General features: G+C 41.8%; 1 protein-coding gene across 4 annotated transcripts in view; it reads left to right on the forward strand.

The window, feature by feature from the left end:
- ANO3 (anoctamin 3) overlaps positions 1-12,068 on the forward strand; it is a 249,457-nt gene that overhangs the window by 109,417 nt on the left and 127,972 nt on the right. The window contains exon 1 of one of the 4 annotated variants that reach the window (XM_029060307.2): positions 3,788-3,975. The exons of the other annotated variants lie outside the window; for them this stretch is intronic. The gene's annotated coding sequence lies outside the window, so the exon portion shown is untranslated. Of the gene's footprint in view, positions 1-3,787; positions 3,976-12,068 lie in introns of those variants that run through there. 4 annotated transcript variants of the gene reach the window in all.

A 12,068-nucleotide genomic window follows, 5' to 3' on the forward strand; every position in this document is an offset into this window, starting at 1 on the left:
TTCAAGTTACCTCTCTTCTCACCAAATAAAAAATAAAAACTATGGAAGGGTGACAAGGTCAGGCAAAAAGTGCTGGAGAAAATATGAAATTGAATTCTGTATTCTTCTTTTCACATTCTCTCAGTGTATGTGGGTGTTGTGTGGGTGTGTTTTTCCCATACCTTTAGGTTTCTATGTCTGCTGGCCTTAGTGTTCCATTCTTAATCTTCATCTTTATATTGTGTACCTCTGGAAGTTTCATCACCTACTCTCCCTCAAAATGTACATTTTTATTCATTCAATAGTATTTATTGAGCGCTTACTATGTGCAGAGCACTGTACTAAGCGCTTGGGATGAACAAGTCGGCAACAGATACAGTCCCTGCCGTTTGACGGGCTTACAGTCTAATCGGGGGAGACGGACAGACAAGAACAATGGCAATAAACAGCGTCAAGGGGAAGAACATCTCGTAAAAACAATGGCAACTAAATAGAATCAAGGTGATGTACAATTCATTAACAAAATAAATAGGGTAACGAAAATATATACAGTTGAGCGGACGAGTACAGTGCTGTGGGGATGGGAAGGGAGAGGTGGAGGAGCAGAGGGAAAAGGGGAAAATGAGGCTTTAGCTGCAGAGAGGTAAAGGGGGGATGGCAGAGGGAGTAGAGGGGGAAGAGGAGCTCAGTCTGGGAACGCCTCTTGGAGGAGGTGATTTTTAAGTAGGGTTTTGAAGAGGGAAAGAGAATCAGTTTGGCGGAGGTAAGGAGGGAGGGCATTCCAGGACCGCGGGAGGACGTGACCCAGGGGTCGACGGCGGGATAGGCGAGACCGAGGGACGGTGAGGAGGTGGGTGGCAGAGGAGCGGAGCGTGCGGGGTGGGCGGTAGAAAGAGAGAAGGGAGGAGAGGTAGGAAGGGGCAAGGTGATGGAGAGCCTTGAAGCCTAGAGTGAGGAGTTTTTGTTTGGAGCGGAGGTCGATAGGCAACCACTGGAGTTGTTTAAGAAGGGGAGTGACATGCCCAGATCGTTTCTGCAGGAAGATGAGCCGGGCAGCGGAGTGAAGAATAGACCGGAGCGGGGCGAGAGAGGAGGAAGGGAGGTCAGAGAGAAGGCTGACACAATAGTCTAGCCGGGATATAACGAGAGCCCGTAAGAGTAAGGTAGCCGTTTGGGTGGAGAGGAAAGGGCGGATCTTGGCGATATTGTAGAGGTGAAACCGGCAGGTCTTGGTAACGGATAGGATGTGTGGGGTGAACGAGAGGGACGAGTCAAGGATGACACCGAGATTGCGGGCCTGAGAGACGGGAAGGATGGTCGTGCCATCCACGGTGATAGAGAAGTCTGGGAGAGGACCGGGTTTGGGAGGGAAGATGAGGAGCTCAGTCTTGCTCATGTTGAGTTTTAGGTGGCGGGCCGACATCCAGGTGGAGACGTCCCGGAGGCAGGAGGAGATGCGAGCCTGAAGGGAGGGGGAGAGGACAGGGGCGGAGATGTAGATCTGCGTGTCATCTGCGTAGAGATGGTAGTCAAAGCCGTGAGAGCGAATGAGTTCACCGAGGGAGTGAGTGTAAATGGAGAACAGAAGAGGGCCAAGAACTGACCCTTGAGGAACTCCAACAGTTAAAGGATGGGAGGGGGAGGAGGCTCCAGCGAAGGAGACCGAGAATGACCGGCCAGAGAGGTAAGAGGAGAACCAGGAGAGGACAGAGTCCGTGAAGCCAAGGTGAGATAAGGTATGGAGGAGGAGGGGATGGTCGACAGTGTCAAAGGCAGCAGAGAGGTCAAGGAGGATCAGAATGGAGTAGGAGCCATTGGATTTGGCAAGAAGGAGGTCATGGGTGACCTTAGAGAGAGCAGTCTCGGTAGAGTGGAGGGGACGGAAGCCAGATTGGAGGGGGTCTAGGAGAGAATGGGAGTTAAGGAATTCTAGGCATCGATTGTAGACGACCCGTTATAGGATTTTGGAAAGGAAGGGTAGTAGGGAGATAGGACGATAACTGGAGGGGGAAGTGGGGTCAAGAGCGGGTTTTTTTAGGATGGGGGAGATGTGGGCATGTTTGAAGGCAGAGGGGAAGGAGCCCTTGGAGATTGAGTGGTTAAAAATAGAAGTTAAGGAAGGGAGGAGGGCAGGGGCGATGGTTTTAAGAAGGTGAGAGGGAATGGGGTCCGAGGCGCAGGTGGAGGGGGTGGCACTTGCGAGGAGGGAGGAGATCTCCTCTGAGGATACTGCAGGGAAGGATGGGAAAGTAGGGGAGGGGGTTGGTGGGTGGGAGGGGAGAGGCGGAGGGGTGACTTTGGGGAGCTCAGACCTGCCCTGGCTTCTGGGTATCAAAAAAAAGATGAAAGAAAAAGAAAGAAAAGAAGAAGGGATGGATGTCACAGGGAAAAGTAAAAGAGGAGGTCTAAGGAAAAACCAGAAGGGAGACCAATGGGGTGACTTTCTTTCAAACAAGGGACAGACACATAAATTATTAGAAAAGGAGAATGGAAGAATGGGTTTTTTTATTTTGTTTTGTTTTTTGTCTTTTATTAGGAAGCATCACATTTTAGAGATTGTGCAGGATCACCTCATTTTCAGGGCTTCCAAGTCGTAGCAAAAATGTGCACTTTTCTTTGCCTATTAATTGCATTGCAAGCATTCTAGTGAGTGGCTAGATGTCCTCCCCATATCTATCACCTTTTCAAATGTATGTTATAAATTATCTGAATTAATAAAACACCAAGCATATAGGATACCAAACTGCACAAAATAGTCTCTCAATCATCTCAACTATTGCATGACTGAATTAAATTGAACATAAGAAAATTAATAAAAGCATAAATTCACATTGATGATCCATCCAGTCTAATATTCTGTGTTTTAAAGTAAGAAAAGAATGTCTAAAAGAGTAATGTGATGGTTGTCACCCATGGTCATTTAGGGAATGTTTGATCAGGCATCCTTAACTTTTCCCTATATACATCTAACTTGCCTTCTAGTTACCTGATATGGATCACTACTCCCTGAATTCATCGATCACCTCTGGAATTTTTATTTCACCGAATGGCATAGGGTTCTCAATCTTACTAGTGGGTTGAAAAAACATTATTAAACATGGGGATTAATTTCTAGGATAGTAAGCCAATATAATGCTATTTTATGTGGGTAGTTCAGTGTCCAAGTCTGATCAATAACTATTTTCTAGAGACATCAGCATGAAGAACAAAATTTTGTTCAGTCTCATCGGTCTCATTCTTCTTACCTGAAGAAGATGCTTAACCACTGGGGGGCAAAAAAGATCAAATGATTTGTGTAACATTTAATGCTCTTGCTCATATAGTATAGTGACTTCATTTTTTAATGCAAGAATAATTCTATTTCAGGTATCAAAAGCTTATCACTGAATTTCTTGAGCAAAATAGACTGAGAAATTTCCCCAGAGAAGAAATATGTAAAGAACATAATGGTAAAATGCATCAATTTCTTTGAGAGCCACACATTTAATCAAGAATAAAAGAGTTTTCCTTGTCAGGTTGATATAATCTACCTGCATATGCTAAATACAATTGTATTGGTAAATTATATCAATTTGGTTCAAGCAAATTGTGAGCCAACACGAGGTACCAACTACACATGGAGAATATGTAATAAAGTGTTCAAATATCATGGAAATCTTTGAAGACTAATAGGTCAATTAGTTGAATCATGCCAAGAATTATGAATAAATGACACATGCAGAAATGAAAATAAATAATACGGATATGCCCATAAAAGTAATGAGTTACTGATCATCATTAAGACTCAGGCATCAAAGTGTTATCTGAAATCCTGCAGTCAACTGATTCACACGGCATTCAATATCTAAATGAATCTCAAGCTAATGGAATAAACAGGAGCTGCAGGGAAGTACTTTCTGTTATTAGTATAAAGAGCTCTTTAAAGAAGACCTGTCATATGAGACTCAGTCGCTGACTTTGATTTTAAATGCTGCGAGGAACTGAACTCCAGTTGCGGTATGTTTAGAAATTTTTTATCCCTGTGATGATCTTGAATTTTTGTAAATGTTTTCCAGTGAATATTCTTCAAATTAAGTAAAACTGAGACTTTGTTTAAGTAAAAGAAAGTTAGTTTGGTTAATAGTTCATTTACAAATGAATAATAACTGCAGTAGTATATTAGTCCAAATGTTTTACACATCAAAATGCAGTAATATTTTAAGCTTAGGAGGTATGAGATGAAGTACCTGAAGTTTGAACTTTTCTGAAAATTGGATGTTTATTTTAGTAATTCATAGGCTATCATAAATATTTTATTCCCTAGTGTATCATTTTATTTTTGAACTATAAAACTGAAAGATGTATCTTTTTGAAGAAGTTTTTGTTTTTTTAGGTTTTTTTTTCCCCTCAAGATCAGCTGCCTTTCCAATAGTCCTGAACATCATGCTTTAAAAATTGAACTTTTAAAATGACCATAGAATTTCATTTAAAGCAAAAAAAGTGAAATATGAAACTGAAGTACAATCAGAATAGAATGTAGGAAATATTGAAGATTTGTGAGGTAATTGTTTAATTTATTATTCTCATTGTGGTGTAGCTACCTTCATTGTCTTTTCAGCCTGGGTAGGATTATATTTTAATACACTCTGTTTTTTGTTTTTGTCATTTAAACCATTCATAGATGGAATGCCTGGAGTTAGCCTTGCCCTACATTAGAAAAAAGAATATTCACCTATTTTAGTATTTTAAACAAGGGCACTTTGAAATTATTGGGGGCAAAAATATCATTCTGAGGTTTACTTACACAGATTTCTAATCTGAAAAGATGGATAAAATGTAAATCAACCTCTGATGTGTTTAATGACAGAGGGAAACTTGATTTTAACTATTATCAATAAATCAACAATTTAAAAATAATTCAAGGGAGTCAGTGAGATCTTAAGAAAAACTACAAAATATCACAGCATGGGCTATTTAAATGAGAAGGTATTATATTTTAACCTGAAAAACCAGGAGACTTTCTTATCTGGAAAATTAGGTAAAGATTTATTTTCTTTATTTAGAAATGATAAAAAAATTTGATCCTCACAGATATAGTCAGTGTTAAGAAGAAAAATTATGCAGTAATGCCTGCTCACTTCCTATTCCTCATTGTAGGTGGCTTATAAGCATTAATCTTGTCCACTCAAAAGGATGAAAAATAATCTTATCTAGTGCCAAAGTGAACAGTTGTAACTGAAACACAAGACTAATCTTCCTTGGTATTTAATTGTTGGTTTTTAAAAAATAAGCTTGAGAAATATGTGTGAATCAATAGATCTCACTTACCATATTGATGGCATGTTACTTTCTCAGCTCTAAATTCATTTTGTCACCACTTCCTGGATCCCACGTACCCCCTTCAATCTCCACCCTGCCAAAATTTTCAAAGGGTATTTTTCACCTAGATTTGAGACTGTGGATATTATCTTGATTTTCCCAAACTATTGCTTTGAGGTGGCAAACTCACCCTCAGCACTCCCCTCTTCCTTGAAATCTAATTTAAAAATTTTAAAAACTACTGTGGGTAACTCGGGAAGGACAATGGGCCATGAGCAAAGATTGAAAAATTGAGGGTGGATTTATCTTGGTGCTGGAAAATGAATTATTTGACCAGTGAGATATTGTTGACAGAAATCTAAATTCAGCCCACAGAAATGTTCTAGAGCATAAGTAGGACTTCCGTTTGGATGCATTTGTTTGGATCTGTGAACTAGTCCTCCTTATTCACTTTCTACTTTGGTCCCTTCATTTTGTGGATCCAGAGAGAAAGTGTTTTGCTGCCTCTGTAATGGAGGATGAGAAGGGGATAAGAGAAAAATGTGAAAAATTGTGAAGAGAATATACTGTCTGGTGGATGAAAACTATCTTTTGGAGTGTGGAGCCCATGATTCTACCCTCAGGCCTGCCATTCATTCAATCATATTTATTGAGCACTTACTGTGTGCAGAGCACTGTACTAAGCACTTGAAATGTACACTTCAACAACAGATAGAGACAATCCCTGCCCAACAATGGGCTCACAATTTAAAAGAGGGAAACAGACATTAAAACAAAATAAGTACTCAGGTGTCAATACCATCAAAATAGATAAATAGAATCATAGATATATGTACATCATTAATAAAATAGAATAATAAATAGTATATATAAATATACACAAGTGCTGTGGTGAGGGGAAGGGGGTAGAGCAGAGGGAGGGAGTAGGAGGAATGGGGAGGGGAGGACGGGCAGAAGGAATGGGAGGGTTCACTCTGGGAAGGCATCCTGGAGGAGGTGAGCTCTCAGTAGAGCTTTGAAGAGGGGAAGAGAGTTAGTTTGGCAGATGTGAGGAGGGAGAGTATTCCAGGGCAGTGGTAGGACATGGCCAGGGGTCGACGGTGGGACGGGCGAGAATGATCCACCGTGAGAAGGTTAGCGGCAGAGGAGCAGAGTGTACAAGGTGGGCTGTAGGAGAAAAGGGAAGGTGAGGTAGGAGGGGGTAAGGTGATGGAGAGCTTTGAAGCCAAGAGTGAGGGGTTTTTTGCAGAATGTGAAAGTTGATAGGCAGCCACTAGAGGTTTTTGAGGAGGGGAGTGACATGCCCAGAGCATTTCAGTAGAAAGATAATCCAGGCACTGGAGTGAAGTATAGACTGAAGCGGAGAGAGATAGGAGGATGGGAGATCAGAGAGGAGACAGATGCAATAATCCAGTTGGGATATTATGAGAGATTGTACCAGCATGGTAGAAGTTTGGATGGAGAGGAAAGGGCAGATCTTGGCAATGTTCTGAAGGTGAGACTGGCAGGTTTTGGTGATGGATTGGATGAATGGGGTGAAGGAGAAGAGTAGAGTCGAAGATGACACCAAGGTTGCAGACTTGTGAAATGTGAAGGATGGTAGTGCCGTCTACAGTGAAGGGAAAATCAGGGAGAGGACAGGGTTTGGGAGGGAAGATAAGGAGCTCATCCTTGGACAATGTTGAGTTTCAGGTGGCAGGCGGACATCCAGGTGGAGATTCCTGAAGGCAGGAGGAGATTCGAGCCTGGAGGGAGGAAGAAAGAACAGGAAGAGATATAGATTTTGTGTGTCATCTGCATAGATATGATAGTTGAAGCCGTGGAGTAAATGAGTTCACCAAGGGAGTTAGTATAGATGGGGAACAGAAAGGGACCAAGTACTGATTATTGAGGAACCCCTACAGTTAGGGGATGGGAAGGGGAGGAGGAGCCCATAAAGGAGACTGAGAATGAATGGCAAAGAGATAATTTGGAAAACCAGGAGAGGACTACGTAGTCCATGAAGCCAAGGTTGGATAATGTGTTGGGGAGAAGGGGATGGTCGACAGTGTCAAAGGCAGATGAGAGGTCGAGGAGGATTAGGATAGCCTTCTGGGTGGCCTTAGGCAAGTCACTTACCCCGTCTCTGCACCTCAATATCCTCATGTGAAAATGTGAAAATGAAGATAATGCTATCTGCTTATCCCACCTCACAGTCATGGTGTGACAATTAAATGGCTGTATATTTTCAAGGTATGCACTTCTCTTTTTCACATTAAAAAGTGCAAGCAGCAATTCTCACTGGCTGTGTCAGGCCTGTGACAAACACACTAAAAACTAAAGAATCACCTATTTTACAATACCTATTCATGTTCTTTAAATCTCTGTTGCAATAACTGTAGAGATAACTAATAGATATTATTTCCATTTCTTATCTTTTTGGAACGAGTTTCTTAATTTAACAAGATGTCCTAATTTAGTAGATAAACCAGAAGTAGCACATCCAGCACTCTTCCCATGACTCTTACTTTGTACAGTAAGTCATGGCTGAGTAATTAAACTTATTGGCTAACTGTTCTTTCCTGGTATTCAGAAATGAAAATGGATCAATTATATGTTGTCAAACTTCTGTTTAGGGTGGGATAAAATCTAAAATAAGCCATTGCATTGAAGATTTAAAATAATAAGTGCATTGAAATAGCTTTGCTTTCACTACTGCATTCTTTCCAGTGTTGAGTTTTGTTTAGCATTCTCTAAATCAAACTAAAATGAATGCTTATTACTTCAGTGTTTTCTACTCCACTGTTAAAGTGGGAGGTGCTGTCTTGGAAAGAACCAGGAACAGTGAATGAATGAAGTCACACATGAGAAGCTGTAAAGATGTTTCTGTTTATAGCAATCTATCTGCCAATCAGATGTACTTATTGAATGCTTACTGCATGCAGACCTCTATATTAAGTGCTTGGAAGAGTACAGTACAGTGGAGTTGGTAGATATGATCTGTCCCCACAAGGACCTTACTGTGTATGGAGGGATACAGGCATTAACATAAAGTACAGATAAGGAAAATATGGATATGTACATAAGTGCTCTGGGACTTTGGTAAGTATCGAAGTGCTTAAGGGATACACAGCCAAGTCTATAGATATTTCAGAAAGGAGAGGGAGTAGAGAAAATGAGGGCTTAGTCAGGGAAGGCCTCTTGGAGGAGATGTAATTTTAGGAGGGTTTAGGAGGTGAGGACAGAGGTGGACAGTTGGATATGAAGGGGGAGAGTTTTCAGCCTGAGAGGATCTGGGCAAGGGGTCAGTGGCTGAACAGATGAAATTGAGGTACAGAGAATGGGTTGGCTTTAGAGGAGTAGAGTATGAGGATTGAGTTTAGTAGGATATCAGTGAGGTGGTAGGAGGAAGAAAGTAATTGAGTGCCTTAAAGCCAAATATCATTGGGCAAATGCCTAGGAGCTAAGAAATATGTAATTGTGTCTCATAGATGAATTAAAAATCCCAAACCTCCCAAACTTGATACAAAATGATCGAGGTGTTAGTAAAACCCAGGCAAATTCTGAAATCGGTTCTTGGGATAATTTAAGGCCATGCATTCTTACAAAAAGAACTGAATCACTACTCCATGAAAGGATTTACTTTTGGAAAAAACAAAGGTAAAAAAGTGGATTCTCCTTGTCCCCTTCCCCACCTCCTCACAGACAACAACAACAACAACCAAAAAACAAGCTATTTCTAAATATTTAAATCTTTGAGAAAGCAAGCTCCAAAAGTTATAGCTGAATGAAAATGATTTTCTATAAGCCTGTGAAAACATATCCAGGGGAGCCAGAGAGATGGTTTTGGTGCAGTCTAGACTGCAGCATTACTAGCAGAAGCCACCTTTCCAGAATCAAGCAAATGTACAGTCTTAAATCTCAGAACAGAAAAACAACAGTCCAGAGATCTCTGGAGTCAAAAATCCCAAATAATTTAAAGTCAGGGAAAACTTCCCCATAAATAGCACAGAAAAATTGAGGGAAATCTTCATTTTTTTCCCATCTCAGAAGGGAGGCAGGCTTCCCCAACGTATTTTAGTTCCCTTATGGATTCCTCTTTCTTTAGATTTCTCAATGCTTCCTCCTTTAGGAGGTCTTAGTGCATTTGTTTGCAGGTCAGCCAACTATTACATTCTACACATGTTTTCTTAAGATCTCTGTAACAAAACCTTTTTCATGAAGAAACCTGTTTCCCCAAATGAGGTCCATGAAGAGCACATTTTGTCACAAAGCCAAAATAGGATTCATTCAATCATATTTATTGAGCGCTTACTTTGTGCAGAGCACTGCACTAAGTACTTTGGAAAGTACAATACAACAATAAACAGTGACTTTCCCTGCCTAAAATAAGCTTACAGTCTAGAGAGGGGAGACTGACATCAACACAAATAAATAAAATTACGTTTATGTACATAAGTGTTTTGGGATTGGGAATGGAGAAAAGAAAAGGGAGCAAGTCAGGGTGATGGAGAAGAGAGTGAGAGATGAGGAAAAGTGGGGCTCAGTTTGGGAAGACCTCTTGGAGGAGATGTGCCTTTAATAAGGCTTTGAAGAGGGGAGAGTAATTGTCTGTTAGATTTGAGGAGGGAAGGCGTTCCTGGCCAGAGGTAGGACATGGGCTAGGGGTCAGTGGCAAGACAGGTGAGTTGGAGGCACAGTGAGGTTATCACTAGAGGAGTGTGCGAGCTGGGTTGTAGAAGGAGAGAAGCAAGGTGAAGTAGGAGGAGGCAAAGTGATGGAGTGCTTTAAAGCCAGTGGTGAGGAGTTTTCGCTTGATATGGAGGTAGATGAGCAACCACTGGAGTTTTCCGAGGAGGGGGGTGACATGTCCTGAAAGTTTTGTAGAATGGACTCGAGTGGGGAGAGAAGGAAGCTGGGATGTCAGCAAGAAAGTGGATGCAGTAATCCAGGCAGAATAGGATGAGTGATTGGAAGCAGCATGGCTCAGTGGAAAGAACACGGGCTTGGGAATCAGAGGTCATGGATTTGAATGCCGGCTCTGCCACTTGTCAGCTGTGTGACTGTGGGCAAGTCACTTAACTTCTCTGTGCCTCAGCTCATCTGTAAAATGGGGATTAAGACTGTGAGCCTCATGTGGGACAACCTGATTACCCGGTATACACCAGCGCTTAGAACAGTGCTCTGGAGATAGTAAGCGCTTAACAAATACCAACATTATTATTAACATGGCAGCGGTTTGGATGGAGAGGAAAAGGTGGATTTTAGCAATGATGTGAAGGTTGGACCGATACGATTTGGTGACAGATTGAATATGTGGGTGAATGACAGAGAGGAGTCAAGAATAATGCCAAGGTTACGGGCTTGTGAGACAAGAAGGATGGTGGTGCCATCTACAGAGATGGGAAAGTCAGGGGGAGGACAGGGTTTGGGTGGGAAGATAAGGAGCTCTATTTGGGACACGTTAAGTTTGAAGTGATGGAAGTACATCAAAGTAGAGATGTCTTGCAGGTAGGTGGAGATGCAAGGCTGGAGAGAGAAAGAGACAGGGCTGGAGATGTAGATTTGGGTATTATCTGCAAAGAGTTGGCCCCCATACCTCTCCTCAGACCAATTGAGCAGGATGGATCTTCACTGGCTGAGGCTCCAGGGGGACGGCGTCAGCAAGGATGATCCACTGCTTCAGTGCCTCAGGGTGAACAGTGAGGGAGTGGGTTCCAAAAGGGAGATCCATGGAAGCTGATAACTTCAAGCAGTGTACTTCCAAGAGCACTTCAATTTCTCTGCCCCTCCCACTTCTCTCTCAGAAGATCTTCTGCTCCCAGGCCATTAGCCTGGCCATTTGACAGCCCTGGTAGATACCAGACTTCATATAATTACAACAGACTTCGCCATTTCTTCCCAAGCCCTTTCCATAGAACTTTGAATTGTGGAAACGGAGAATAATAAGTAATAATGGTATATGTTAAGCCCTTACTATGTGCTGAGCACTATTCTTCCAGAAGAGAAGAACAGGAGAAGGGAGAGCCAGGATTAAAACCCTAGTCCTCTGACTTCCAGGCCTATGCTTTTTCCACTAGGTCACACTGCTTCTCAATCAATCAATCAATCATATTTATTGAACACTTTATGTGTGCAGGAAACTGTATTAAGCTCTTGGGAGAGTACAAAACAACAGTATACATATTCCCTGCCCACAATGAGCTTACAGTCTAGAAGGGAAGATATACATTAATATAAATACATATATTATGGATATATATATTTAAGTGCTGTGAGGTAGGGTGAGAGGTGGTGGGTGGTGAATAAAGGGAGCAAATCAGAAAAATGCGAAAGGGAGTGGGAAAAGAGAAACTCAGGGATTAGTCAGGGAAGGCCTCTTGGAGGAGATGTGCCTTCAATAATTCAGTAATTGCCAGATATGAAAAGGGAGGACTTTCCAGGCCAGTGTCAAAATGTGTGCATGAGGTGAGCAGCGAGGTAAATGAGATGGGTGTATAGTGAGTAAGTTAACATTAGAGGAGTGAAGTGTGAGGTCTGAGTTGTACTAGCAGAGTAATTCATTCATTCAATAGTATTTATTGAGCACTTACTATGTGCAGAGCACTGTACTAAGCACTTGGAATGTACAATTAGGCAACAATTGTAATGAGTAATGAGGTAAGGTAGGTGGGGTAAGGGAACTGAGTGCTTTAAGCCAATGGTTAAGGAGTTTGTGTTTCATGTGGAGGTGAAGGGCAACCACTGGAGGTTCTTGAGGAATGAGGAAACATGGAAAGAAAATGACAGAGAAAGGTCAGCAAGGAGGTTGG

Source organism: Ornithorhynchus anatinus, chromosome 3 (genome assembly GCF_004115215.2).
Source record: "Ornithorhynchus anatinus isolate Pmale09 chromosome 3, mOrnAna1.pri.v4, whole genome shotgun sequence".
NCBI lineage: Eukaryota > Metazoa > Chordata > Mammalia > Monotremata > Ornithorhynchidae > Ornithorhynchus > Ornithorhynchus anatinus.